This window comes from Anolis sagrei, chromosome 5 (genome assembly GCF_037176765.1).
Source record: "Anolis sagrei isolate rAnoSag1 chromosome 5, rAnoSag1.mat, whole genome shotgun sequence".
Classification (NCBI taxonomy): Eukaryota; Metazoa; Chordata; class Lepidosauria; order Squamata; family Dactyloidae; genus Anolis; species Anolis sagrei.
Genome location: NC_090025.1, coordinates 33,663,438 through 33,691,413, shown reverse-complemented (window position 1 = coordinate 33,691,413; position 27,976 = coordinate 33,663,438). Strand labels below are relative to the sequence as shown.

The 27,976-nt window shown below is 39.9% G+C and overlaps 1 protein-coding gene across 2 annotated transcripts in view; it reads left to right on the top strand.

Moving 5' to 3' along the window:
* The first annotated feature begins 2,323 nt into the window (after positions 1-2,323).
* The window catches only part of LOC132776899 (bifunctional heparan sulfate N-deacetylase/N-sulfotransferase 4), a 152,674-nt gene continuing 127,021 nt past the window's right edge, over positions 2,324-27,976 (top strand). The window contains exon 1 of one of the 2 annotated variants that reach the window (XM_060779025.2): positions 2,324-3,073. The gene's annotated coding sequence lies outside the window, so the exon portion shown is untranslated. The remainder of the gene's footprint in view (positions 3,074-27,976) is intronic. The other variant, XM_060779023.2, reaches the window with a different exon arrangement.

Genomic DNA, 27,976 nt, shown 5'->3' with positions numbered 1-27,976 from the left:
TTTCTTATATTTAAAAGCTTGTTGATTCCAATGAATCTTATTCTTAGTATGTGTACATAAGGTTGTAGCCAAGACCAATTAAATATATCAATCCAGTTAATTCTGTTTACTCCACAATTTTTAAGAGTCACAGCAGTCAGGATGTCTTGCTTTATACAGATGGTGGGGGGTACATGAACAAGAAGACACATTTGCACTCTCAGTTTTGAAACCCAAGGTTATTGTAACAATTCTGGATCAAAATGGTCCTCTGTGGGTGCATCTACACTTTAGAATTAATGCAGTACGATGCCACTTTAACTGACATGGCTCAGTGCTGTGGAGTCCTGAATGTTGCTGTTTGGTGAGCCACTGGTCCTCTTTGGCAGAGAAGGCTTAAGACCTGGTAAAATGACAACTCCCACTATTCTATAGCACTGGGGGGCCCTCCACATAGCTCAATAAAATCCCACATTTTCTGCTTTGAACTGGAATACATGGCAATGCTGACTTTGGGCCCTACCACACAGCCATAAAACCCAGAATATCAAGGCAGAAAATCCCACACTATCTGCTTTGAACTGGGTTATCTGAGTCCACACTCCAATAATATGGGATTTTCTGCCTTGATATTCTGGGTTACGTGGGTGTGTGGAAGGGCCCAGTGTTGACTTTGGGCCCTTCCACACAACCATACAACCCAGAATATCAAGGCAGAAAATCCCACACTATCTGCTTTGAACTGGTTATCTGAGTCCACAGTCAGATAATGTGAGATGTTCTGCCTTGATATTCTGGATTATATGGATGTGGAGGGGCCCTGAGCCAGAGCAGTTAAGGTGGATATCAAACTGCATTCATTCTACAGTGTAGATGGAGATGCACCCAAAAAGGACTATTTTGATACAGAATTGTTACAATAGCTTCAAGTTTGGAAACTGGCTGTGCATATGTGTGTGTGTTCTCCTCCATGCATCCTCCACCATTTAAAGTAGTGGGGGATAAAAGTGTCAAACTGCCCTGGGTCCCTTCCACACAGCTGTATAAAACTTCACATTATCTGCTTTGAACTGGATTATATGGCAATGAACTCAGATAACCCAGGGCCCTTCCACACAACCCTATGCCCCAAAACATCAAGGCAGAAAATCCCACAATATCTGCTTTGATCAGGGCTGTCTGAGGGCCTTTCCACACAGCCCTATAGCCCAGAATATCAAAGCTGAAAATCCTACAATATCTGCTTTGAGCTGGGTTATCTGAGCCCACACTGTCATATAACCCAGTTCATAGCAGATAATGTGGGGTTTTATTCAGCTGTGTGAATGGGACCTGAGTCCACACTCAGATAATGTGGGATTTTCTGCCATAATATTCTGGGATATAGGGCTGTGTGGAAGGGCCCTCAGATAACCCAGATGAGGGCTCTTCCACACAGCCTTATATCCAAGAATATCAAGGCAGAAAATCTCACATTTTCTGCTTTGAACTGGAATAAATGGCAGTGTAGACACAGGGCCCTTCCACGCAGCCCTATATCCCAGAATATCAAGGCAGAAAATCCACAATATCTGCTTTGAACTGGGTTATCTGAGTCTACACTCAGATAATGTGGGATTTCCTGCCTTGATATTCTGGGATATAGGGCTGCGTGGAAGGGCCCTGTGTCTGCACTGCCATATATTCCAGTTCAAGGCAGATGTGGGATTTTCTGCTATGATATTTGAGGATATAGGGCTGTGTGGAAGGGCCCTCAGATAATCCAGAGGAGGGCCCTGCTTTGAACTGGGTTATCTGAGTCCACACGCAGATAATGTGGGATTTCCTGCTTTGATATTCTGAGATATAGGGCTGAGTGGAAGGGCCCTGTGTCTACACTGCCATATATTCCAGTTCAAGGCAGATAAAGTGGGATTTTCTGCCATGATATTCTGGGATGTAGGGCTGTGTGGAAGGGTCCTCAGGTAACCCAGATGTGGGCCCTTCCACACAGCCCTATATCCCAGAATATCAAGGCAGAAAACCCCACAATATCTGCTTTGAACTGGCTTATCTGAGTCCACACTCAGATAATTTGGGATTTCCTGCCTTGATATTCTGGGATATAGGGCTGTGTGGAAGGGCCCTCTGATTACCTAGCTTCTTATGGGATTTCCTGCCTTGATATTCTGGGATATGGGGCTGTGTGGAAGGGCCCTTAGAGTGGAAGGATGAAACCTTGTCACTCTTGGACAAGTATGAGCCTCTTGCTTTAATTTCCACTCTGCTTTGTGGCTGTCTTCCTGATGAGAAGTAAATGGCACTTCAAACTTTTCCCCCCTTTCTCTGCCGTTCTTCTCTTCCCGACCGAGATGTCAGCAGTCACGCGTGGCGTTTCCCACTCCTGGATGGAATGCAGCCAGGTCATGATGGCAAGAGCAACGGGGAGACTGGAGAGCCCGTCCTTCGGGGCGGCCAGTCAGTCCCCCGGCCACGCGGCGCCTGAGGCTGATCCCTGATTTCTCCGCCTTTGCCGCCGGGGCGCCTTTCGCGCGTGTAAAGCCCACACTGCGCCGCCTGGGTGACATCACAGCCGCTTCTAGTCCTTGAGAAGCGGGAGGATGATTAGCTGAAGGAATTGGCCGCTTCTGCCAATCATAATCCTCCAAAGCCGGCTTCGTAGTTCTATCGGCATTCAGCCGAAGGGAGGAAGGGAAGAGGCGAAGCAGCCGGCCCTCCTCGGGTGATGAAGTAGTTCTCCTCCCTCGCCTCCTCTTTTTTTGCTCTTCGGTGACTGCTGGGCTTGTCCGAGAAGCAAGCCGCTTTCCAATGGAGGCTTGAATCCTTCCAGCTGGGAAGGGTTAAAGAGAGAGAGAGAGAGGGAAAGAGAGAGAGAGAGGAGGACCGTGTGTATACATAAAAATGTGACCGCCGCTCCCACGGAGTCCAGTGGAGAAGGCAGCGCAGCAGGAGGCGTCTTCTTGGGATGCTATGCAAGCAGTGGGCATGAGGTGGGCAGAAAAGGCAGAAGGAAAGTCCTGCCTTGCCTGGGGCTGAAGCACAACACTCTCCGGAAGAGACACGTCCCATGGACTTGCCAAGAACATCTCTTTGGGTAAGCTGATTCCCTCCGTGGGGCACAGGAGGAGCCTTTTCTGGGCTGTTTGCATACATCTGTGTGGAATGCACCCAGTTCTGTGAAGGTTGATAACCTATGTAGGCAGGGCAGAGCAAAACAGGAGATGTAGTCCATAACTGACAAGGTGTGCTCTCCATTTCTTAAGTTTCAGGGGCATAGAGTCCCCATTATACTGTCAGTGTAAATATCTTTCCATTGATTGATGTCAGACTTAGTTAGACTGGAAAGGTAGCCCTAAATGAGTGAGAGGGAGTCACAGGGCGATATTAAGTTGATGCTCTTCTTCTGGAGTTGTACTTCATGCTCTCCACTTCCTGACATCTGTGCCTATAAAGCAGGCATGGCCAAACATGGGCCCTCCAGGTGTTTTGGACTTCAACTCCCACCATTCCTAAGAGCCTCAGGCCCCTTATGCAGAAAATCACTCTGCAGATGCTCAAAGGCATTGCCTCCATTGTCTCTTACTGGGAAAATACATTAAGGCAGCAGAAAGATATTCTGTAGATGCTCAGAGGCACTCATTCCACCGGATCTTAGTGAGAAAAGACAGGAAGCAGGAAGGCACTCTGCAGATGCTCAGAGGCATTGCCTCCATTGTCTCTTACAGGGAAAACACATTAAGGCAGCAGGAAGACATACTGTAGATGCTCAGAGGCACTCACTCCAGTGGATCTTAGTGAGAAAAGACACTTAGGAAGCAGGAAGGCACTCTGCAGATGCTCAGAGGCACTGCCTCCATTGTCTCTTACTGGGAAAACACATTAAAACAGCAGGAAAACATTCTGTAGATGCTCAGAGGCACTCTCTCCACTGGATCTTAGTGAGAAAAGACACTTAGGAAGCAAGAAGGCACTTTGCAGATGCTCAGAGACATTATCCCCAATGTCTCTTTCTCAGAAAAGATGTTTAAGCGGCTGAGGGGGGGAAAGGAAAGGGCCTGGGGCTCTTAGGAATGGTGGGAGTTGAAGTCCAAAACACCTGGAGGGCACAGGTTTGCCCATGCTTCCTATAAAGCCAAACACAAGCAAACTAGAAGGTTATGATTGCCTAGGAAGATGTCAACTTCGTGCTCATCCCCTTGTACCTAATCTGGTAGGAGGCAAATGTGTCATGTTCCACTGGTTTTGTAGCTGAACAGCATCCATCTGGGACATTTACGAGAGAGTGATTGTTCTCTGCTTGCAAGTACCAACTGCTTTCAATTGAAAGTGGGGGGATGTGAGGGAAAATGCAATAAGATATGATGAGAAAGTGCCCATTGCTACAGGATTGAAGCAAGAAGAACATAACATCCCTGCCGTTATATCTTTTGGCTCCAAGTTACTGCTGCCAGGAATACATACTCAAATGAAAGTTGTTCCTTGGAGTGAATCATATTATTCATCGGAGCCGGAAATCAATGTAAATCATCTGAAGGCAGCTATAACTATTTCGGTTCTATTTTTCCTATACAGTCTGCTTGTATGCCTTTTTTGTGTGTCAGGAGCAACTTAAGAAACTGCAAGTCGCTTCTGGTGTGAGAGAATTGGTCATCTACAAGGACTTTGCCCTGGGGACACCCGGATGTTTTTTTTAAATGTTTTACCATCTTTGTGGGAGGCTTCTCTCATGTCACTGCATGGGGAGCTGGAGCTGACAGAGGGAGTTCATCCTAGCTCTCCCCAGATTTGAATCTCCAACCTGTCAGTCTTCGGTCGTATCGGCTCAAGGGTTTAACCCACTGTGCCACTGGGCACTCCTGTATACCTTATGAAGAGAAACCATAGTGGAAGACATTCTATTTTTAATTCTTATTCATTCTTATTATTAGCTATGCTTATGCCTACTCTGAAGTATACCTACTCTGTACCGATCCCAAGTAAGTTGGCAAAGATCAAAACTTTTGAGCTACTCTTCAAAGAATCTATGTTTGGAGGAGACTTACATTCCCAGCAAAAACAACCAATGAAAACTAGAATGTTTAGCTTGAAATTCTTTGATATTTCATTACATCCAAGCATCCTGTTCAGAGTGTGAGGCAGAGGAAAAGATGACTCTATTATTACAGAGTAGTTTTAGTGATGTGAGCGAACTGTGAAACAATAATTGGTAGCCCAATTTTCACTCAAGTCAGAGAAAGAACTGGGCTTTCAAATGTCTCTGAATGTTATCAGAAGAAAACCTCCCCGCATTTCACATGCTAAAGTGCTCTCTGGAAGCTTAACGTTGTTCAGAAATGTTGAATATGTGTTTCAGAAGCTTGTGTTATTTCTGTTCTGAGCCTTGAAGGCACCCGTTGATTTTCTGCACATGTTTAATGCCTTATAGTCTTCAACAAGCAAAGGACTCCAGTCCCCATTCAGTGCCAACCTGGCAGAGAGTGAGCTCTTTCGGTAATGCTACTGAATAGTTCTGCTCTGTCTCATCAATTTGACAGAATAAAACAAAGCCTGTGAATTAGTTTTAAATATAAATAGCAACGGCTGAGTCACAAACCACTTGCTTGTCATTAACTCCTATCTCTCTATACAAATTATATACCAGCGCTTCTTAAAAGCCTGTAACTTTCACAACTCTGATCAGTGCTTTGAGGTTGTCTAGGAGCAAGGATAATATGGGGATAAGTGGACAGTGTGATCCTGAACATTGTGTGCCTATTCTGTGGTGTTCACAGAATCTTATTATACAGGATTTATGTAAAAGTCTGGCAATGTAATGCAATGGCAATATAACCTATCTGACACATACTTCACTTGACAGGTCATAATTCCTGATCAGTGTCTCAACAGTAATGTGCTTTCTCTGAAAAATAAGACGCTGCCTCCAATTGGAAGCCCTGTGTGTGTTTCAGTACAAGACAGCTCAGGTTAGCTCTTGTGAAAGTTACCAAGATCTCAAGACTCTTTCAAGCAAGGATGTTATTTAGTCAGTGCACAGATGTGCATCATTGGCCATGTGTGTATACTGAGGCGTACATAACTTCTCTTTGCTTGAGGACCCCATGGACAAGGGTTTACATACCTGCCTGTGCACATACCTACATGCACACACAGAGAGTATATACCAAACTGATATTTGGTACGTAAGAGAAAACTTTGATCCCTTCCCATCCAAAAATCTGTATTGAGTAGTCTTGCGGGGTTAGAGTTGAAGTTAAACCCACCCCACATGTTCCAGGGATCACTGTGATGTGGAAAAGGCTTTCATATGATTCCCACCTCAATAGTGGGGAAATTGCCTCCACAACCACAGCAATGTAGGCAAATATGGTCAATAGAGACCATTCTTCTGCACCAGTGAATCTCAATGGGAAATAGGTGAAAAGATAGCAGTAACTTATTTCATGTATTGTCAAATGCTTTCATGGCTGGAATCACTGGGTTGTTGTGAGCTTTTGGGGCTGTAAGGCAATTTTCTAGAAGCATTCTCTCATCTGTATCTATGACAGGCACCCTCAGAGGTTGTGAGGTCTCCTGGAAACCTCACAACCTCTGAGGATGCCTGCCATAGATGCAGATGAAACATCAGGAAAGAATGCTTCTGGAACATGGCCTTACAATCTGGAAAACTCACAACAACCCAGTAACTTATTTAGTAGGCACTTTTTATTGGGTGTGGGATGTTCAGCAGGAAAAGTCTTTTGGTGTATGAATGTTACTCACAATTTGCATATAGACTACTTCTGATCAAGAGACAGCTACCACAAACACTTTGAAAATGATGTGTGTTTGTTTTAGATGGATTGGATTGTTTATGGCTGAAGTATTGCATCTAGAAGTAAGTCCACTTGAATTCACTGGGGGTTGACTTCCACACTGAGAGAGAGAGATGCCTAGGACTGCATTGCAAATTGCTCAGTTCTCTTTGGCAAAATCTCAACTATACCAATCTATTGAATCCACAGAATTTATGTAAGAATTAACTGATCTGCTTCCCACTGATTCTATGGGTTTCTTCTATATAGAACTTGGCACTGGATATAGGCCTTTTTGTATGGAACGGCTGGGAAATTACTGTTGAAAAGAACAGGCTTCTTTTAGTTTACATTCAATACTCTTAAAATTATTCCTACATCTAGGTCAATCACATGCTAACTTCTGAGAAGCTTTCCAGAGAAAATGAGGAATCTGACACATCAAATGTTTTTAACACTACATAGAGATTAAAGCTAATAAATTTCTTTTAGAACTGGTATGCATCTTGTTTGCAGCTAAAGGATGGGAGAAATGACAAATGTATGTTCTGTTTTTAAAAACCAACCACAGAAATTCTATGAAATCATATGCATTTTACTCTGCCACATGGAAAGGATGCTTCAGAGAGATGGCTAAATTGGAATTAGAATTTGGAAGTAACTCTTTTACTTCTAGAAGTAACAAAGAAGTGTGGAGTTTGAAAGATAAGAACAACAAAAAAAACTATTATCATTGGCATTTTTTTCAAAGGTAGTACACCAGTACCATCGGTAAAATTATTTTACAACAAATTAGCTTTTCAAATAATATTTCTAAGCTCCAATTAGAATTCCAGTACAGCCTTGGATTCTTCAAGTAGCTCTAAACAATATGCAGTCCCCATAAAGTATGGTGTCAGGATGACACAGCTGGTGTATGTGGATTTCACACTAAAGCCAATTCATACATATTCCTTCCTTGAAATTGCATCTGGGGAGAAAATATGTTCTTGTAACATTTTATTGCATGCATGTTGATAATAGAACAGTTTGCTCCATTCAGATATCTAGAATACAATGAGCTAAACTGCTTGGTAGCTCATTGATGGTTGAAGGGTCATTTCTTCTATTTTCAAATGCTAAATGACCTTAGCTGACAAAATCTCAGAATATAGCAACTTTTTGGAAAGCATATCAAGCCAGTATGGCTGCTGAAAATAATGTATTCTTGAGTGACTTACATGAAAACATTATGTAAAAATACCTATTATTTCTGAGTTTCATCTCAGAAGATTTTTCATTTCATATTGGCAAACCTCTTTTCTGCTAATGATAAGTTAGTGTGGCTTTGTTTAAGAATACTTTTTTAAAGGAGCCTCTTATATGGTATTCTCTAAAAGACACTCAGAACAGTGTTATATTCATTAAAAAGGAAGAGCAAATGCCCTTGAAATTATTTTAAATGAGAACAGACTTTAACCTATAAAAATGGGTGACGTGAAAAAGAAACTGAATATCATGCATACTAAATCTAATCACGAGAAAAGTTCCCAGTAACTAAAAAAGGAATTATGCCATCAAAACATTAATGTAGTATTAGTCATAATGTATATATCTTCTATGATATGATATGATATGATATTATATTATATTAATGTGAGATCATATAGGATGTACCTGTATTATTAATTGTATGATCTGTAAGTTGTCAACATGGGCATTATGTTGGAAGCTCCTCATTTAGTTGAAGTTGAAGTTTCTCTATGTACTCACAGATTTACCTTGGACAATTGTCTCTCTCAGTCTCAGTTCTTCTCGAGATATTCTTTTTTCACAATTTAGTGAGCACACACACAGCTGCACTGTTAAAGGTAACTGAAAATCACACTGTTTATCCTCCATGTTTGCAGGGTTAATTTTTATTGATTTCATTATACACAGATTTGATTAAAATGTTCTCTCTAGGAATCTCTAGATATTCCTGTGCAAGTCTGTGGCCTGCTTAAGTTAACCATAGAGTTGTGCTAGAGGACATAGAAATTCCTAGAGATCACTGATAATATATAACCACTTTTAAGTCATGGTTTTTCACTTTTAACAGGGTTATGTGCCCTAACCCCATCAAATGTAGAGGTCTGAGAGTAGTTTCACAACAGAAAGATTAAAGTCATTCCTCCTTCTTAAGTAGCATGTTAGTTTAGTTATACCTTCATTTGGAAAGTAGGAGTTAATTATAAGTAACAAATGATTTGAAACACTAAAAAAAACCCACTACCACTCAGAATTGATACCACTAATGTAAAGAAATTATCTGACTCTTTATAAGTCAATTTCCTATGTCCCTAACTATTCAAACAGTTGAAATTCTCTACAAAGTGAGACATATGGCCATTTTACAAGTAGAGTGTAAGAACTTATTAGCAATAAACAGGAAGACCAGTTTGAACAAAGCAACTTGTTGGAAAGATCAGGTATAAGTGAGGATAGATAGGGGCTGCTAGTGGCTATCTGTCAATTGGACAGATTTTAGAGGAGCTTTCCAAAGTGCTGAATTCTGGCTTCCAAATACTTTCAGCAGCTTGGATAGCACCTTTCAATTTAGAGTAAATTTACTACCCATTGACATGGAAGTCACCAATCAGAAATTAAAATAGTCCTCTCACTGTAAAGGTGGTTTTTTGAAGCTGTGCCTAAGACAGTTTGCTTCTTGTAAGGGGAAAAGCCTCATACTACATAAGTTTCTGTGCATACTGTAATGCTTCACAAAGCAAATGGCTTTTTTCATTTCTACAGCATGATTTTCTGCCTCTCCCATCACCACAGCTAAATTTTAGATATAGCTACCATTTCTCCTCTTGTGAAAAGTGGGCTGCAAATTGTTCTATCTGCTGCCAAACTATGAGATCTAATTCACCTAAATAGCCTGTGAAACAACTTTGGGGTGGTTAGATTCTGTTCTCTGAAACTGCGCCTTTTTGGTAATACGTATAGACTGGCACTGCTACATAATTAGAGGTAGATCAGGTCTAGGTAAATGGCAGACATGCTGGGTCCCATATTAGGAGAAAGGCAAGATAAAACAATTGAATTCTATTCTATTAATTAAATAATAATAATAATAATAATAATAATAATAATAATATTTCGTTATAACCCACCACCATCTCCCCAAAGGGGGCTCAGGGCAGCTAACATGAGGCCAAGCCCAATATAATACAGCATAATTAGACACAAAACAGCAAAAATACACCATAACAAAATATATAAAATAACAAATAAAATAAACAGTATAAAATAGCGTATTAAAATCAAACACAAAAGGCAGGCCAGATGTATGAGATAAAATGTTGAAAGGTTAAAAAGGTTAAAACCCTGGGCGAGATAAGAATAAAATGTATTTGTGAGAGAGGAGCACAGGAGGAAAAGCAGTGGGGTTTAGCCTTTATAAAGGACAGGGGAAGCAATAGGGCAATTGTAGGTGTGAACAAACAAATGGGTTGAGTGGTCACTTTCCGAAGGCACATCAGAAGAGCCAAGTTTTTAGTTCTTTCTTGAAGGCTGCTAGGGTTGGGGCTTGTCTGATCTCCCCAGGTAGCAAGTTCCAAAAGCAGGTGCCAAAGCGGAGAAGGCCCTCTCCCTCGTGCCCACAAGTCGAGCCCGTGATAGAGGAAGGGGCCAAAGGAGGGCCTCTCCAGAAGATCAGAGAAATCATGCAGGTTTGTGGTAGGAGAGGCGGTCACAAATGTAGATGGGTCCCAAACCATTCAGGGCTTTATAGGTGATGACCTGCACCTTGAATTGGGACCGGAAGATGACAACTTAGAAACTAATCTACTTCCCCTTTTACTCCTTTCTCTCTGAACAACCCAGCAATCAGGGTGGCAGGCAAGAATTGCTGCCTGAGGTGGTGAACAAGATGGCACTTCTTCCTATTCCTTGCACAAAATGCAAAATGGCATCCTTTTATTCAGCATTCATAATTGGAGAGCTTCCTCAGCTGTGGACTATCTTAGGAAATGCAGGATGCTAAGCATACAACTTTCTCCTTTAAACAACCTCTTTATGACATCCAGATTCTACCACCTGGTGACTGTCTTATTCTGTCCAATGATAGAGCCAAAACAAGGAAAATTTGTAACTGAATCCAGACAAAACAGAGGTGATTGCCATCAAAGGTCCTAATCTGGGAGTGGAAGTGTGTCAACCAGTTCTGGATGGGATTACACTCCCCCTGAAAGACTGTGTTTGCAGTTTGGGAGTGCTCCTGGATCTGTCTCTTCACATGTCAGCCCAGGTAGGTGTGATGGTTAGGAGCTTTAGCTGGTATGCTAGCTACACCCCTTCCTAGATTTGGAGGACCTGAAGATGGTAGTGCACACACTGGTCAACCCAAAGTCAGACTTCTGCAATACGCTTTACATTGGGCTACCTTTATACCATATTCGTCAACTCCAGTTGGTTCAAACTACAGCATCAAGATTGGTTACAGGAACATCTAGGAGTGAACATATTACACCTCTCATAGAGTCTCTCCACTGACTGCCAATTAGTTTCCAAGCAAAGTACAAGATAATGTTTTTGGCCTTTAAAGCCCTACATGGCGTGGGTTCAGATTACCTAAAGAATTGCCTTCTCCCATACAATCTCCCTGTACATTTAGGTCTTCTTGGGGTGGGGGATATTCCAAACAGTCTGAACCTGACAGGCAGCTATCACCCAGAGGACCTTTTCATAGACCATCCCAAGACTGTAGAATGACCTGCCAAAAGAGCTCTGACAGCTAATTGAGCTGTTAGAATTTTAAAACCATCTAAAGACCTATCTCTTCCAGTAGGCCTACCTAGCCAGTTTTTAAGCTTAAATTTTAAACATGTGCCCTTCGTTTAATCTCTGTTGGTGCATTTTAATGTGTATTTTATAGAAATATATTTTAATATGTTTCATTATAGAAATACATTTTAATATGTGTATCTGTTGTATTTTTACAATGTTTTGTATTTTAATTATTCTGTAACCCACCTCGAGCCACGAGGAAAGGTGGGTAAGAAATTATTATTATTATTATTATTATTATTATTATTATTATGAAAAGAATGATCTGGAAAAATATGTTTTTGTAGGAAAAATCCTGTTTTAGATTGGAAATATTTGAACTTTCCTTCTTTCTTCTTTCATGTTGACCATTTTTTTCTCTGAAAATATAGTAAGTACTTGAAGAAGTCTTTTCATGTACAATTCCAACCTTAGTTTATGGACAAAATTACATAATGTAATAGGAAAACTATAGGTGCAGATTGTAGCAATCCCCACTAATTTTTGCATTGCCATTTCAAAAGCATTCCTACCAGTAGTACACTTTTGGAGGTTTTTAAAGAGAGGTAGGATGGCCCTTGTGATCTCTTCCAATTCTGTAATCCTAAGAGATGTTCTGTCTGAGGTGGAGAGACAGTACATGATACCTATCCCCAAGTAAAGGTGCATATTATAATCATAAACATCAGTCAAATTAGTTTTGCTCATGAAGCAGAAAAACCTAACTACCATCTCTCTCTGTTCCTAGAAGGGGAAAATACAATAATAATAATAATAATAATAATAATAATAATAATAATAACCAAAGTGTAACATTGGGGGTTTAGTAGCTTCACTAAGATAATGGGATATTTGAACAGCCATACTGTTCTTTTTTGAATAGACATGGATGTGCTCTATTTAGGTTAAACCTAAGAGATTCCATTGCCAGAAGCAGAAAAACATAATACCCAAAACTGCCCAAAGGTTATTCAGGAACTTGAGGCAGAAAATTACACACACACATTTTCTCATTACTGGCAGTTAATGTACAATAATAATGAGTGAAATCACTAAGCTGCCCTTTCATGACACCAAAATCTGTGGCCATTGGTGGTCACCTCACTGTGACTAATATTAGGAACAGCCATGACCCTGGCCAGTGACACCAGCCACCATTTCCTCTGATGCAGCTGGAATACTAAGGTCATGTCTTCAGCAATGTTTGAAACATTTGCCTTTAGAGGCAGTCAGGGTTGAACAGAGTGGCAAATTAATATCTTGAGAGAACCAGCCGAGCACTTCAGCTAATGAGAGAAAGGAAGGATGCACTATACCAATGCTTTGCTTTTAAGAAAATAATATGTGGTTTTGTGGTCATAATATGGATTGGCTTGCCAAACATAGCAAGAGAAAGTAGCCTGAAGTCACAAGCAACAATTGAAGTTGTTGTTTTTGCACTGAACACAAACCCTGACAGAATAGAATACAGAGAAGAAAGTGTCAGTTCTTGAACTAGTGTGAAGGAGAACATTTGGCTTCCTTTAATGGCACCCCAGAGTGTACTGGAAAAGGCAGCAATCCAACAGAGTGTTGATGCACTGTGAATGACTATCATTCAAGATGCTGGAATGTAATGGGGTGTGGTGTACACAAACACTGACAGCAGGAGTGTGTAGTAACCAGAAACCTAATCACATATGCCCCAAAGCACAAGGGACCAAGTGCGCATGAGGCATCCTGAAATGTCTTGGCAAAATATATCTTGTCTTGGGGAGTCATGTGTTTGAGCTTCTCTTCTAACAGTACTGAAAAACACACATATTCTGTTCACAGTGATATACTGAAATAATTCTGCAAATAGAACTAGGACTTGGAGCAATGGGTTTAAATTACAGGAAAGGGTATTCCACTTGAACATTACGAACAGCTTCCCAACTCTAGAAGCTGTTCAACTGTAGAACTCTGCCTCAGAGTGTGGTGGAAGCTTCTTCTTTGGAAGCTTTTAAACAGAGGGTGGGTGGCCATCTGTCAGGGGTGGGTTGAGTGTGCTTTTCCTGCATGGTAAGGGATTGGATTGGATGGCCAATGTGGTCTCTTCCAACTCTATGATTCTATTATTCTAAATAATAACAAGACATGGAATCAAGAAGGAAGTTTTTTAAACCATCTAGTCCAAGAGGCTAGATGGTTTAAAATGTTCGGCCTATGGCCCAGAAGAAGCCCCCATGACTGTCTTTGTAGTCCTCACGACCCTTCAGGTTCCAAATGCTCTCCTCAAATATCTTCTAGAGGACATGGGAATAATTTTCCTATGCTTTGGGGCTCCCAGGCAAGTTTAGGTTTAGTGAAGATTATTACTGTGTGTGTGTGTGTGTGTTTTGGGGGGGGGGGGGTGTTAACAGGAGACACAGTCATCCAAGTTCTCCTGGGGACCTAATGTGGATTCCTAGTGCCAGTATCTGTCCATATCTGATCTACTCAATTTGATCTTCACTGAGGAAAATTTAGAGCTAGAGCAAGTATGGAAAATGTATTGATCTTCAGGTGCTGTTGCACTACAAAATCTGGAAAGCAACAGTCAATGTTTACCAAAAAAAAATCCAGTTGGGTTTTAGTCCAATATCTAGCACCGGTAATTAAATAAAAGATTTCCCACAGTTTGTAATCAAGAGATTCCATACCAGGAAAGTGGGAGTTGGTTTCATTCATGTGGAAGTCTTTGGCTGAACATGTTGTCATTCAACCATTGCCAGACATACAGCCACCCACTTGGTAACGTGCACACTGATCTAGAAGATCAGCCAATAATGGTAAATTGAAGCTGAATTAAGGAAGCTTTGGAACCTTGACAAAGGGTGCACTAGAATATATCGAATTGTTTTCCTGGAAGGAGGGAAATTTTTAGCAGTGAGAGTAGGATATCCCTTACTTTCATGTGAGCCTGGGATATGTATCTAATATGCAGAGAGGTCCTATACAGAAAATATTTTTCTTTCATTTTAGGAGACTATAGCTTTGGATTTGGGTGACAGCCAGAAGACTCTGTGCTTTGGATCATTCCCAAGATCATAAAGGGGGGTCCATTTCACACTGGATATTCTTTTGTGTGTGTGTGTGTTATTACCATTTGGCAGATGGTACTGGATGATAAAATCAAGGACAAGTAGGCTGAGAGATAGCTTTTATCCTAGGGCTGTGACTATGTTGAACTCTATGATTTCACACTGATGTTTCATTAGGGGTTGTGCAATAGTGATTAGAACGTGGGTGTATTGTTTTGTAATTCTATGTATATAATGCGATTGGGGGAGGGATTTAGTTTGATTGTACAATGTACAATGACAATGAAGTTATTCTATTGGTCCATTACATGGTCTGGGCTGCAACTCCAACATTCCCTTACCCTTGGCTGTGATGATGAAATGTGGTATGCTTAATTTGTTAATGCAGATATTGCTGTGCAAATTATCCCAAACCTCCTTTTTGTGTGATTTTATCTGATTTTCTCCTATGTGGGGATAAATGACCCCCTGGATTTAACATTTCTTTTATAGAAAGAAAGTAGAGACTGAATGTGCCTCCAAGTTGAGATGTTTATCAACACTGCAATTCTCTCAAAATATAGAGAATTGCAGTGTTGATAAACATCTCAACTTGGAGGCATTTCTATTTTGATTGTTGAATTTCATAGAATGTTTGCTTTTTTCACATAACACAATCAAATTTATTATACATATATATTTAAAAAAAACACTGCAATTCTCCCAGTGGGCTTCCATGCTGTTGTTCATTCCCATATCTTCAACATGCATTGTGCCGATTCACCAGTTATAAAGTACAACAGTATATTGCAGTTATTAGGAGAAAGGGGAGCATCAAGTGTAAGTGAAAAGTTTTAAGTACAGGCTGAACAATATCTCCAAAATGAGAATTGGAACATATAGCTTCCTGTGATACCTGACAGGAAACCAATGGATCCAAGAGCTGATATGGAGATTATCTAGGATGAAAAACCTCTTATGTGCAGAAGTGCCAGATACATTTGCCAAGTATTTTTAAAATCTCCCTCTCCTACTACATTTCACTATATAAATTCCAGAGCCAAATGAACTTTTGGTCTTTACTGCTTTTTGAGCATGATATCATGTTTTCACACACTATTGTAATTTTAATGAAAGTTACTTCAGACTAACATCTAACACTTTGAAGAGATATAGTTGTGTGACTGCCAAACTCTTTCCCGGCACTTGTATAACCTGAAGACCTGTGATTTTATCAATGTCTGAAAATACTCAACTGATAACAGACAGTAACTATTCAATACACAGCAGCTATAATTCAACCATTTTATGGCTATCCTTATGGAAATAATTCTCCCTGTAATTAGCTAGGTTGATCTTCAAGTGATAGACACTGCCTCTGGGACTATACTTGAAACTCTTCCAGCCTGTTATATTTATCAAAGCATGCATCAAAGCTGCATAGTCTTCAAAACTTCAGGGAACTTCCATATCACCACTGCAGATGCTTCTAATACTTACAGAACAATTAAAGAAACTATTCCATACAAAAGCCTCTAGTGGTATCTTAGTGACAGAACCGTTTTGGTATTGTAGGATTACTACACTAGGGTCTACTTCATCAGATGCATCAAGTTACATTGGCTATCCCTCCAGAGGTGATTAGAGATAGTGACTAATATCCCATTAGCTTAGCCTAGAATGGATCACAAATTGCCTCCATTATTTTTTTAACATGATCTCAACCATTGCTTTTTAGGAGTACATCTTGGTCCTGCATTTATCATGATAATTGTATATTTGAAGCTTTTAAACCAGTCATTTAGCTAAAATTATCTTTATCTTTCAACAAGGCTCTCTCCCTATCTTAGTACAAGGTGGCTGACTCCCCCCAATTAACAGATGTTAACCACAAAGCGAATTACTTATCTAGCCTACATATCACAATTTCTAGACTATATTGATTATATAGGCACATCTACATCTTCTGTATCAACAAGGATGGGAAAAAAGCAAAAATAAATGTATACAAACTGTAATCTTATATTCTGTGGTTTCTGTTCCTTCTCACCAAACAAGGGTTAATATTAGTTTGATAATGGCATAGTGTTATTGTGATAGACTCTTCTTTCCTCCAGCCTTCTATGCTGCCCCAAACTCTTTTTTTCCAAGATTTTCCAAACCTTCAGAGCAGGCTTTGAGGGGATAGGGGGAGCAGGAGATAAAATGATGCATCTTGGGTTTCTGCTGGTGAAAGCAGTCCTGTCAGTGGAAAAACTCTGTTGGGTTATGTGTCTTCGTTATAGTTATAAATAAAGAAATCTACCTACAACATGGAGGGATTGAACAAGTTTAATTTTTATCATGAATCATCAAGCATCCCTGAGATACACTTTCAGTCTCTGAAAATATAACTCTCATGAGCCCATATTTTTACATCCGTATCCCCTGACATGCCCAACCCAAGACTGAAAACTGTTCCCAATCATTCTATTAAAATGTTTATTAAAAAACATGAGAGTTCATTTAAGTCCTGCCATTCATGCATATGACTAAAGCACCAGAGATGATTCAACTAATAAAACAAGATAGCAATGTTTACCTATGCAGCCTCTCCTACCATTGATCCAGAAGGAACTATCCAAGGTATTGAACCCTATCCTCATTAACATCAATACTTGGATAGACTTCAAATTTGAACTAAACCCTTGAGTGGAATTGCCTCCTTATTGACATGGAAGTCATCAGTTTCCACTATGTGAATGCATCGGCATCACTCTCAACATGTTAGATTTACTTCAGATTTACCAAAATGCAAAGCAGAATTCTGAAGCTTCCTCCCAACCTCTTGTCATGCGTGAGTTCCCTGTCACCAAAGTGAATTACTATGATTTCCCTTATGTATGAGAATAAGTACTTCAACAGTTCCAGAATCTGACCATTTCCTATCCACTATCAGTATTTAATTTCGAAATTAGTTCCACTACATGGGTACAGGGTATCAATGTGGAGAAATTCACAGCATTAACACCTTGAGGTGATCCTTTACATTTTAGACTAAAAGTTTTTGTGCAAAATCACTATTTACTTGACATGGAAGACACCAGTCATCATAGCTTGCAAATAGAATTATATCACAGAATTCTCAGTTTCCTTCTCCAGAAGGAGCAAATTCTAGATAACAGCCAATTCATGCTAGAATTCAAAATCATGTCATTTCCCATTGTAGTAAATTAGTGAAGTGCAATCTAGTATTCTGATCCATTTTTTTTCTTGGTAAATACAAGTTGCTGTTAATGATGTGATATTTTCCATATGGCTTCTTCCAAAATCATTATTCTGTCAATACTATCTTATCACAATTACCTAATCATCTACTTGGTTAAGGAGAAGTGATAAGTAATAATAAGACAGAAATTGGAGGTTTTTTCAGCTGGCAATCCAGATACAAGGGGTTTACATTTCCATCCCCATCCCACAAACCAACAACATTGTGACAAAGACTTGTGGCAGGGGTGCTGCTTCTGAATGATGCAGACTTATTGCCTAGTAAGAGCAGGGTGGCAATGTTACCCTTCTTGAACCCCAACTGTCAGTTGAATGGAGTCCATTTCTCCAATACGGTGGCTACATTTTAAAGTGGACTGTGGTGGTATTTATATAAATTATTTCTAAGTGTATATAGTCTTACTCAGTGGTTCTCAACCTGGGGTCCCCGGGTGTTTTTGGCCAAAACTCCCAGAAACCTCAGACAGTTTACCAGCTGTTAGGATTTCTGGGAGTTGAAACCCAAAACATCTGGGGACCCACTGTTGAGAACCATGGGCCTTACTGAATGTGGATATTAAGGATCCCTAACTCTATGTTATATATAGAGTATTACGTGTGCAATACTTGATACCAAGTCATATCAAATCAGAGTTTGGCTTCCTGAAATGTGGATCGGGCTGTCACTGCATAAACTGGTTACTTTGAAGAAAAAAAGAAACAATAACACTTTGCAGAACTGAGATTAGGCCCCAACCCGTATTCACCCTTAAAGATAAAGAATTTCAAATAGCATTTCATATTATCCTAGCAGCTGTTCCAAGGTAGAAGGCCCAAACAGCTTAAAGACATAAAATACTACAGACCTTGCAGAAGTTTGGAAAACTTTTGTGTCATAAAGGGAAATGCAATCTCTTTGCTACCATAAAAGCTTTAGTGGATTAGGGAGTTTTACATTCATGCTGCCTTCATGATATTTTTAGTGCATTATGAATTTTTATATTCATGAGACCCCATCCATTTTACAGACCACTGAAACAGCATACAGAGACAGCATATAATGCTGAAGTACTGTAAAATTCCTGTGAACCTCAGAAATGTTAGGCAATAGAATTCAGACACTGAATCACACACATACACATATGGATACAATCATATTTGAAGCTGTGTTCAGGTACTTGCTTGGCTTTTCTCTTATTGTTCATTTCATTCCTTTATTTACATACTATGTCTGTTAGCCTGTAACCTCAGACACGTTGCTCAAAAAATCTAGGAACAAATAAACATTAGTACCAGTAGTACTTGTGGTAATCATAATAGTATTCTACCTCATCCTTGTCTATAGATCCCTGTACTCAAGTCACAATTCAGTAATCTAATATATTTAACACATCTTATTCATGACTAAAGAAGATCATAAGAATAATGCACAATTCCAACAGTGTAGAGGGCAGAAATCAGTACAATTCATCAGTATGAATTACTTCTTAGGAAATGATGTAAAAGCATGTCCTCGGGATGAGACAAAACAGTGAATAAGGCCTAAGTCAAACCACCTCTGAAAAAGTCTTGCCAGGCAAAATACATGATAGGTTCGTCCAAAGGCACCATAAGTCAGAAACAATTTGGATATACACAATGACAAACATGCATTTTAAAGATTTGGGAAGATTTAATTTTATTCATATTTTAATATGAATTATACCAAATCCCGCTCCGCAAAATAATAATGAACAGTTATCCTTCTGGTTTCCCGAACATCATTCCATTTTTGCAATATACTTTTGATGAACATAGAATAATGAGACAAGACACCAAGGGTTGGGTTAATTAAGGACTGCTTTCTGTGACAAATATCCTACTTAAATAAGCTGAATCTTGAAGAAGCTATGAAAGAGGGAGAAACGTTAGGTAGATCTAACTAAGGGCAAGTGTCAATTCAAGACAACCTCCTCAGCTTTCTCTTGGGCAAAACATCTGAGCCCAGAGGAAAATTAATAATTGGGTTGCTCCCCAGCCAGCCACCTACTGAAAAGTAAGCACAGGATATGCCTATCCAGGTCCCATGACCTTATAAATGAGAGCAAAAACTCCCGATCTGCCTCAAGAGTAGTCTCCTCCTCCACCCCCAAAGCTTCAGGGCTAGTAGAGGCTGTTACAGAGCTGTGCCCATCACCAAAATGTACTAAAAATGTACATTGAATTCTTAACTTTTTCTCCATCTTCCTGCTATTGGATAGGACTGAAGTATCAGCCCTTATCCAAGTGAAACATGGAGCTGAAATGAGCTCTGAAGGCGTATTTATGCAAATAATTACTTATTGGTACCTCTGTCTGCCAGCATTCAGATATCTGCCTTTTTGCTGAATAGAATGCCCAATATCCTATCAAGGCATACATATATTTCCAAGGTGAACATACATATACTTCCATTTATGGGAGGGAGAGGGACCTGGAGGTGATATGACCAGAAATATATGAAGTACATCATCACAGAATTTTCCCTTAATACCGAAGTGAGCTTGCATAAAGATGTGTGTGACATTAATGTAGTCAACTACGGACCAGGAAAATGCAGATTGAAGCAGATTTTTTTTTTTGCCTATACAGAAAATACTTGAATTTGATTCCTTCTTCCAAAGAAATGTAAACCACAAAACAGGTAGACTTATCTGTTCTTAGTATATATAGAATTCTATGTCATGGGATACTCATCATGAAGTGATTTCTAGTTTCCAAATCACAAACTACCTGAACCACTGCAAGCTGGATAATAGTGTTCTAGAAGCAAGCAAAAACACAGCAGAGTCCTTTCACACCATAAAACATGCTTCAACCCAATTATGAGCACAATCCAACTGCCAGCATCTGATCTTATATACACACTTTTAGTAAACCAATAGATCCAGGTTTTCATCCAAAATATCCAGAGGCTTTAATTTTCACCATTGCAGTATATACAAATATAGAATCAGGATATGCATATTCTCTTTCTGTCTTGTACTTGCAAACAATCAGAGTCATTAGACCAGGCATTCTTAAACTGCAGCCCTCCAGCTGTTTGGGCCTACAACTCCCAGAATCCCTAATGCTTTTGTTCAATGGTCAGGAATTCTGGGAGTTGAAGGCCCAACCAGCTGGAGGGCCGCAGTTTGAGAATGCCTGCATTACACAATTATGTACAACATAGACAGATACTCATACTGAGTCACACATGAAAGAAAAAGATGCAGTCTTTCATCCTCCCTATATAGCCCCCTGCTGATAGGTCATCAGTAAGGGACACTAGCTGATACAACCCCTTTGTAATAACCCTCACATGGTAATGACTCAGCCACAATCCCTTAGGTTTAACCACATTCCCTTAGGTATTGCATCATGACATTCACAGTCATTACCCAGGTGCTAACAATAATCTACATGTTCATCAAACAGTATTATTTCCATGACTAGAAATGCTATCAAGTCCCAGGATATGGGTATAGTAAGATTAATTGTTCTCTACAAGGGTATGGGCATTGTGGGAGAAAAGGATTCAGCCATAGCTTTTAAGCACAAAGATTTGAGAAATGGGAGGCAAATCAAATAAGTTATCACTCCTATGGATTTTTTTCTCTCTGTTTTGCTTTTAGTTTACTGTGGCTGTTCAGTCACCAGCTGTGTGCCATAAAATCCACGGAGTACGTGTTCAAATTAACAGCACTATTGGAACCTCAGCATTTGCATTTCCTACTCCTTTTTTTAAAAGTGCAGCCTTAATGTGGCATTAATGCAGGTCTCTTGGCTGAAAAGCAGAAAGCAAATCATACCTCAGAAACTTGATTGTGCTGTTGGCAGTGATACAAAACCAGCAGTAAATGTAATATATATGGACTTCACCAAAGCATTTGAGAGTGTCTCGCAAAAAGTTACTTGCAAAATTCAATTAAATCAAATTGGCTCAGTGCAATGACTTGACACATGGTCCAAAAATGTAGCCAAAAAGCATTTTCAAATCCCAATGATAAATTTTAATGTATTGAATTGTAATATCTTGGGGATTGTCTAGGTGCTGGCCATGGTATCATTTAGTTATTCAGTCTGTATCTTTATAGCTTATGAGGAGAGGAATGGTTCAGGATAGAATAATTAGATTTGCAAATTTTAGAAATGTGAGCAAAGACATTAAAATGAATTGGGGGCTGTGTGTGTCTGTCTTTCTCTTCCTCCCTATTTCAATCTCCCCCACCCCACCCCTCTCTTTCTTTCTCACATACACTGTATGCCAGAGTCTGACTGTCACCCAATAACATGTTGAAGAAAGCCAAGATACATCCAAAAACAATTCAGTATAATTCTGTCTACTGAAGGCAATGTATGTATTTCAGAATGCACATCCACACATCCAGATATGTACAGTGTGGCTTTTAATGAGAGAAACACTTTTAAAATTGGTCACCCTTCAAATAACCTCTAGTCTAGACCTGGCCTCTCTTCCTTGAGCCACAGGTCTTTCAGCCTGCATTGCCTGATCCGGCAAACATGAGGGAAAACATGGAATTATAAAGAACAATTCCTCAGGGAACACAGTCTTCAGAAGTGCTTTCAGTGGGAATGTAAGTGTAGAAGGCATTGGTTCAAGGAGTCCTGATATTACATAATTTAACCTCAGGATCTGGGTCCAAGATCAGTTACTCTGTGGCTTATGGCCTCATCACACAACAAAATTGTAACATCCTAGGATGCTTCTGCCCCAGTTGAACCACAGATCACTAGACCACCCATCACTCAATGTAGCCTTACTTCTGGTAGGGAGGGCTCAAATGGGGCAGCAGCATTCTATGATGCTGCACTGCCAACACGGGGGCCTCCCCATGTTGTATTGGAACAATGGGACTACCACAAGGGGAAGCCATGCAGCAATACTTCCCCACATGTGATTAGAAAGCTGGTGAAGTGGGGTGCTGGGATTGCCCCCTTACCCCCGATTCACCACAGAGGCTGGCAGAATTGATCTGAAGGACCTCATCAATGTGATAAGGCCCTTAGACAGCTGATCTTCCTGACAAACTGATTCTTCATCCCTTTTGTTTAGAGTTCAGATCATGGGGATGAAGTTGAATGACACCTCACCCAAATAAGCTGACACAGCAATGGGAAAACGAACAGGTGTATGTTGTGACTCTCTGTTATCATGCAACCTGGCTAGCAGACCTCAAAGAGCTACAAAAAGGAGCCGCTGATGGTGCAATGGGTTAAACCCTTATGCTGGCAAGACTGCTGACCAACAGGTCAGTGGTTCAAATCTGGGAAGAGCAGGTTGAGCTCCTTCTGTTAGCACCAGCTCCCCATGCAGCAATATGAGAGAAGCCTCTCACAAGGATGGTAAAACATCAAGCATCCAGACGCCTCCGGGGCAACATCCTTGCAAACAGCCAATTCTCTCATACCAGAACCAACTTTGAAGTTTCTCAAGTCTCTCCTGACATGAAAAAAATATTTTGAGTTGCTATTTAAAAACAATAACAACACTTTGATGGTAGCAGCTGCTCCATTTTTAAGCCTCCATTCTTTCCAGAGGAAAGATGTGGTCATTATTACCATAGTTTCCATCTTCCAGAATTACTTTTGGCATGGCACCTTTTGGAAATGCAACCATGCACTGAAAACAATGGATGCTTAATATCGTCCTCAAGCCCATTCTTGCTTGTAGGACTTTCTGCCATGCTGTAATCAGAAAGGACAACGAATTTAATAAAAATGTTTTTCTATTTAGTAGTTGTTATAGGAGCAGCATTAAAACACCTGCTATTTGCAAATGTCTATTACATTAGAGAAGAGTGGTTACTTTGTTTTTTGCTCTTAAGCTATCATCAAAGTTTTAAGAAGTACGGGAAGTTTATATATAGAGCCTACATCACCTAGCTTACTGAAAATGGCTAAAGCAGTTTCCTCATCCTGTAAACACACACATACAAAAGATCCTACCAAGGCAGAGGTAAAATTCACAAGATATTGGGTTTCCAAATCCAGTGTAAGTTTACCACTGCAATAAAAGGGCTTCTGACTTTTTATAATGATAGTAGAGGAGAACATTTGCCAATTTTACTGCTAAACAGTTTTTCCATACAGTTATCCCATTTCAAGCAAGATCTTGGCAGTGATGAAGCTGCAGAGGTGTGTTTGAAGGAGGAAGGATTTGTTACTTAATCATCTCTCTTGACCATCTTTGCAATGGGTCTAATATATTATACACAATTTTTACAGGACCAGTGAGTAGGAGCAGGGGGAAAACAAATGTTTCTAAAGTATTAAAATTATGTATCAGATCACTTGTACCTGCTTATTTATTTATTTATTTATTTACATCACTTATATCCCGCCCATATCAGCCCGCAGGCGACTCAGGGTGGTCTACATATCGGCACAATTTGATGCCATCAATACAATACAAAAGCAAAAACAATTAAGTGCATTTAGACAAAAAAGACAGTGCAATAACAATTTAAAAAGAGCTATATCCTCTCAATCCAATCCTCATCCGTTTCATCGTCTTGGCCGTTCCTGGGTCATTCTCCATCTCAAGCTTGACTATTCCAGGGTTCCAAATGCCTGCTCGAAGAGCCAGGTTTTCACTCTCTTACGAAAGGTCAGGAGGGAGGGGGCTGATCTAATATCCCTAGGCAGGGAGTTCCACAGCCGAAGGGCCACCACAGGGTTAGCTATTATTGTATCAAAATAATAAGTAAGGATGTCAGTCAGGATATTCATATTATATGTGAATATGAACATTTTAAAACATTTTCTTTCTGGTGGATGAAACTATAAGAATCTTTTCCATATGGGCATTTTGGTAGGACTTTTTGCAAACATTACATGAACATATTCTTGTGTGGGAGTAAAAAATAGTATTTTTTTTTTGTAAAATGCGATATTTTTGTGCAAAAATCATGGTTTAGTGCAAATTTTTCCTATCTTTTTTGCATGAAATATTGAATAGGGTTATGTTGATTTGCTCATCAAGCAGTGACAATTCCAGGATCATGCAGAAATGGCAAGAGAAGACAAATGAAAACCCACTGCCTCTGGGCAGCCTATTTCCACACTTGCCTTGTCCCTTCATTGTCACTGTATGCACAAACTTTTTCTTCCTACTGTCAATGGCTTCATAGTACACCAATATAATTCCAGCCACGATGCTATTAAACAACAATAATGAAAAATGACAAACCGGGAGGGGAGAATCATTAGGTTTTTGCATCCTCTTTGGGGGTGGGGGGAGGCTTTTGATGTCTGTCAATGATTGATATTATTTTTACTACTACTATGATTATTATTTCAATATCTTGGTCTCAGAGAAAGGCTTTCTCATAAAGTATGAAAAAAGTTGCAAATATAATATACATGTCTTGTTCTAAGAATACAAACCAATTAGTGTTAGATCTCTTGAAATTCCGCTTGATGTAATGTGATAGATTTTAGGCTAGCCTAAACACTCCCATTAATATCAATGGGATTTTAAAAGGTTTATATTTTTACTCTTATCATAACAGGCATTGAAACAGAGCTAATAATAATAATAATAATAATAATAATAATAATAATAATAACTTTATTTGTATTCCGCTCTATCTCCCCAGGGGGACTCAGGGCAGATTCCAACATACAACGGCAAACATTCAATGTCTCTGTAATACAAACAAATACCGACATAAAATCCCAGTAAAACCCCACATATGAAAACAATATAAAACCTAACATCAAATTAAACTTAACATTAATAAATTAAACCTAACATATTACCCCGCTGTTATGTCAGCTCCATTGGCTGCCAGTCCATCTCTGAGCCCAATTCAAAGTGCTGGTTTTGACCTATAAAGCTCTATATGGTTCAGGCCCAGCTTACTTGTCCGAACGCATCCACCCCTATGTCCCACCTCATAATCTAAGATCACCCGGGGAGGCCCTGCTCTCATTCTGTCAACATCACAAATGCGTCTGGTGGGGACGAGAGACAGGGCCTTCTTGGCTGTGGCCCCCCACCTATGGAACACTCACCCAAATGAAATAAGATCGGCTTCTTCCCTCCTGGCTTTTAGGAAGAAATTAAAATCATGGTTTTGGGACCAGGCTTTCGGTCAGCAGACATAAGTAGCACTTTAGATGGACATTGACTGGAACGGCAACACGGCTAATGAGACTGTTAGTACTGCTTTTTTACTGTTTTAATTATTGCTTACTTTTTTAATTACTGTTTTAATTAGGCTTATGTTCAATTATGGTTGTATTATTGTGATTGTCATGTATTGGCATCATATTGGTGCCTATTGTAAGCCGTCCTGAGTCCCCCCTCGGGGGTAGAGAAGTGACGGGGTAGAAATACCAGAAATAAATAAATAAATAAACATCAATAAATTGAACATATGTAGCCAGACAAAAATTATATAATGACACAAAATCAGAACAAATGTCCAACCTTAATTTACAAAAGCCAACTGGAGCTCACAAAGTTGTGTGGGTTGGTTGTGTGGCCAATGTTGGTAATTGTGCAGACATGAGCTAGCAGAGCCAGATACAAAATAGTTCACAACCAGGGCCCGGTAGTGATCTCTTATTATTTAATCCTCCTCCTCTCCATATGCTAGTGAGCAGAGTAGGTCTTCAATTGTTTTTTTTTTAAAAGAGAGGAGAGAGGGGGCCAACTTTAGTTCTTTAGGCAGGAAGTTCCAGGGGTGGGGGGTGGGATTGTTCCCACCAGCTGTAGATGGGGGTGGAACCGAGAGCAGGGCCTCCACCACAAACTACATTGCCCAGGCCAGTTTGTAAGAGGAGATGCAATTGGTCAAATAGTCTGGACCCAGGTAATGACCAGCACTTTGTATTTAGCCCAGAAGGAGACCGGCAGCCAGTGGAACTGCCACAACATGGCAGTGGATCTCTCCCTGTACTGAATTCCAGTTAGTAATCTGGCTGCTGATCTCTGAACCTGTTGAAGCTCCCGAACTATCTTCAAAGGCAGCCCTTTGCAGTAGTCCAGGCATTGCAGTAGTCCAAGCAGGGTGTGACTAAGGTGTGGACTGCCATGGCCAGAACTGGCATTTCAAGGTATGGGTGCACATGGCGCACAAGTTTTAATTGTGCAAAGGCACTCCTGGCCATCACCGACACCTGGAGTTCCAGGTCAGCGATGAGTTCAGGATCACCCCCCACAGCAAACCTGCGTTTTCAGGGGGAATGCATCCTCATCCAGCCTACACTTTGGTCTGCCTTCTGACTGCCTTCTGTCTTATCTGGATTTAATTTCAATTTATTAGCCTTCATCCAGTCCATCACTGATGACAGGCACTGGTTTAGGGGCAGGATGGCATCCTTGGTATTAGGTGGAAAGGAGTAACAGAGTGTCTTTAACTCTTGTGAAATATAAAATAAAGATAATGAAAAGAAAACCCTCCTAGTATTTTGTTAGCTAGATCATCAATAATTTAATATGCAATACATACCTTATTTCCATTTGTTTTCATAGCTTGGAATCTTTCTGCCAAAGTGAAAGGAAGTACTACAACAAAAATACAAAGAAAGAAAATGACATCCTTCTGATCTCATGTAGTCACTTGTTCTACAGAAACAGACTCCAGAATAAGAAATGCTGTAAATATTAAAATGATCACAATGCCTTATTTTTCAGTACTTGGATTATATTATTTTAACACTGAAGTCTGGAATAATTTTCTACCTCTTACTTTAAACTCATAATTCTTGAGTATATTTTACATCAGTTTGTCCTGGTAGGTAGCAAGTGCTACAGTGATGCCAGTTTCTATTTGGGAAAACAGGAATATACTGCCCTCTAGTGTTTCCAAATATGTCTATGGTGTGAAATCCGAATGGTATTTTACCTAAAATCTCACTGCCATCCCTTTTAAGTGTCAAAAATGCAAAGTTTATCTTTTCCTGGTATAGTCACATACTTATTTATTCAATGGGAATACGCCATATCCTTTAAAAATGTAAAAAAAATGTTGTTATTAGTGTTTACAAAGTTTCAAAACAAGAATGCAGCCTCGTGGAGAATTTCACATGATCTGCTTTTGACTTTTGATATATTTTTTCATTGGAGCCTTATCATTTACAAAAACATTAAAGTGCATCAAGCAACTTATAAATAGT